The sequence below is a fragment of the Erinaceus europaeus genome, chromosome 1 (assembly GCF_950295315.1).
Source record: "Erinaceus europaeus chromosome 1, mEriEur2.1, whole genome shotgun sequence".
Lineage (NCBI taxonomy): Eukaryota > Metazoa > Chordata > Mammalia > Eulipotyphla > Erinaceidae > Erinaceus > Erinaceus europaeus.
This window is the reverse complement of record NC_080162.1, coordinates 76258901-76262595: the sequence shown is the minus strand read 5'-3', so window position 1 is coordinate 76262595 and position 3695 is coordinate 76258901.

The window sequence follows — 3695 nt, the reverse complement described above, 5'->3', positions numbered from 1 at the left end:
CACAAATGGTGGAGCAGGTCTGTAGGTGTCTATCTTTCTCTCCCCCTGGTGGTTTCAGATTCCCTTGTTACCAAAGAGATGGCAGAGTGGGGTGGGAATTTCCAAGCAACGTGCTATTTGCTGATGCTTTTGGACAAGTGAGTTCTCAACTCTGGGACTCTGTCCTCTAGCTATGACATCAGGAGGTTGGTCTGTGTAATGTATTGAGTTAGGCTGCTTTGATAACCTGTGTCCTTAGCAGAGGGAGTGTTTATGACATGTTATGGAGTTCATCTTGCTCTCACACATATACTTTTAGTATCATCTCACTCCTCTTTGCCCTTTTGTTTCCTAACATTAACTATGATCCTGTCACCTAGATCTCTGGGAAAAATAAAAAATAAGGAGGGGGGAAGCAAACTAGATCATTTTGACAGTGCCCTGCTTTGCCGTGTGCACAGTCCAGGTTTGAGCCCATCTTCCACTACATTGTAGGAAGCTTCAGTGTTGGGGTCTCTTTCAGTCTTTTTTTTCTCTGCCTCTTTACCTCTTTCTATCTGAAAACAAAACAAAACAAAACAAAACAAAACAAAACAAAAAGAAAACTCATTCTGGAGTTCTGAAGGCCTGGCCATGACAAAAAAAAAAAAAGTTAAAACTGAGAGCCTGTTGTGAAGACTTCTGGGAAAAGGTATTGCTTAATGATGTTACATCCAAGTTTTTACATGTCAGCCATATGGCTGCACGACAGGCCCTCTCCCCCCCCACCCCCCGACTTACTACCCCCTACACTCCTCGAGCCTCTGGCTGAGAGTAAGCTGCTATTCTGAGGTGTGGTTCTGCTAGTTTCTCAGAATCACTAGCAACTGGATAAGCCTGCTTCTCTCGTACCAATGCTGGGCTATGGGCTACTTGGCTTCTGAGCAGTGGGGATTCAATCCATGGGCTTGGAAATAGGAGCTTGGTAAATAATGCATTTTCCAAGAAAATGTTTCTTTTTAGGAAGTCTTGTGCCCATTCTCTGAATAGGTTCTGTCCAAGGGGATGTCACTGAGGGGCACACAAAAGGAACTGCTAGGTGCTTCTTACACGTGAGCATGAGTAAACATCCAGTAAGAGGATGTCTTGGAGACTGACTGAGCCACTTGCTTGTTATCACAAAGCAAGATGAGAGACTTATCTGGAGGCTCCTAACAAGTGAAAATAAATAAATAAACAAATAAGTAAATGTTTCATTTGCTTATGTTTTTTCATCTCATAAAAAATAGACATAGACAGTACATGCACCAAAGTATTTTGGTACTGTGATCAAAAGGTGACTTTTAAAAAATTTATTTATTTATTTATTTATTCCCTTTTGTTACCCTTGTTGTTTTATTGTTGTAGTTATTATTGTTGTCGTCCTTGTTGGATAAGACAGAGAGAAATGGAGAGAGATGGGGGAAGACAGAGAGGAGGAGAGAAAGACAGACACCTGCAAACCTGCCTCACCGCCTGTGAAGTGATTCCCCTGTAGCTGGGGAGCCGGGGACTCGAACCAGGATCCTTTTGCCAGTCCTTGCGCTTTGTGCCACCTGCACTTAACCTACAGTACTATAGCCCGACTCCCCAAAAGGTGACTTTTTAAAAAAAATTTCTCTTTAGCCCTCTTTGTACATTCAGAATTAAAAATTAATGCACACTGAGTACATGTTTTTTATTTGCAAACACTCCCACTCAACTGGTTTGAAAAGGAGTAAATAAAAATTGGGTGGAGATCCAGGGAGTGGAGGAAATCAAATTCTTTTACCAGAGGCAGTGCTAGTGCAGAACCAACTTAGAGCCTACGAAAGCACCATGAACTCAAGACTGAGAGCCCCAACAAAAGCCCAGTCACTCTAGTCCCGGAACCACTGGGAAGGAAAGAAAGAAATTACAGATAGAACCTCAAGGATATAATCCCTCTTTTGTGGGACCAGAAGAGATTAGATGCAGAGCAAACAAGGTCTGGCTAGATCAGGTACTTGTTCTCAGGAGGAGATAAACCTGCCTGATAAACCTGCACACACTCAAGGGAGGGTCTCACAGAACAGAAGGGAGAGGTGCAGAGCTATAAGAAGAGGCTGTAATTCCCATTCTCACGACAAAGCAGATGATGGAGTGAGGTCAGCTGGGAGTGGAAGGTACTCCAAGGAAGGGCCTGGGAGGTGGTTCTGTAGATAAAGTACTAGACCCTCAGGCATGAGATTCTGAGTTTGATCCCTGGCCTTGTCTGTGTTAGAGTGATGCATTGATCTGCTCTCCTCTTTGCTCTCACTCAATCCTAAATAAATCTTTTAAAAATTCAAATAAAAGGCAATCTCCCTTGTCCCCTCTACCCTGGACTCACACTGCTGTGACTGTGTTGAGCACAGAGCTAGGGTAGGAAGGCTGTGGTGGAGGGCTGTCCAGGGACTGCCATTTGCCAGAGCTGACCAGAGTGACAGCAGGTGGGATGAGGAGGAGGCTGCCAGATGACAGAGCAGGTGATGAGGTAGGGCTGTGGTGGAAGGACGTCCACACTCTCTCCTCATGTGACAGTTGCCACAATCAGCACCGGGTGAGAGAGAAGACTGTGCCAGCTGCTACTAGGAAGAGGCAGCTGTGGACATGGGCTTTAGGACTGGTGAGAGGCTGATAGCTCTCAGGTGGAGGGTTAGACATGTAGAGCTCACCTGAGCCTTGTGAATGAAAGGAGAGGAGTAGATGTAGTTAGTGGGCTGACTGTGGTCATTTTTCTCCTTAAAGCAGATCCAGAACTGAGGGGGAGGGGGGGGTGGGTAGGGGAACCTCAGCTATAGCCGCCGGGGGTCCGGGTGCCCCTTGCTCACCCTAGAGTCCTACAGGCCACAGTGGGGCCTTTGTGGTACAAGGCCAATCCTGTCTCGATCCCTCCCCCAGTCTGCTTATCTGAACACTGGGCCCAACTTTGCTTGGGGATCTGAGGGCCCCCACCTCCCATTCTGATCACTTGTGAAACTGGTCTCTCCTTGTCTTTGCCTCTGTAGATCTCTCTGTCTCTTAAATGATACTACCTGAGAGGCTTAGGATGGAGGTAGGGAGCTCAGTGGGAAGAACCAACATAGGCACTGAAAAGTGATCCCCTCTCACTCCCACTCTGTGGTGGCCTTGGGAAAATATCCTTTCTGAAAGGGCTGGAGTCCTGCCCTTCACTGAGGGTGCTGCCCTGCCTCTGTTCTGTGTGCATACTGGAAGGGACCCCCCCCACCACATCAACCAGATGAGCACTCAATCCCCCTTCCAAGACCCCACTGATCATGTGACTCCCAAACAGCAGCACTGTGGAAAGTAAGCTGTGGTGGTGCTTGAAAAGTGTTGACCTAAAACAGTCTGGAATGTGTGAGGGAGCCAATAGTTCCGTTTCTGATGAGCACTGCTGTTATTGAGATTGTGCGGCTTTGACCTGGCAAATGAAAAACTAAGTGGCTTCACAAGTGGGGGCGATTATAAGAATTGCCCTTCAGACTTTCCTGCCTGTCCTTCCAAAGAGCCTGACGGAGGACCCTCTGGGAGGCGGGATCCCCTGAACCAAGCTTCTGTCACCTGTTGAATTCCCAAATGGAAAGCCTCAGTGTTAGGGACCTGTGAGATTTGCTCTCTTCTTTTTCTCAATGGTCCTCAGAGACAGTCTGCTGGAGCAGTCACACACCACCCCACTTCCATTTCTCATGGGGAAG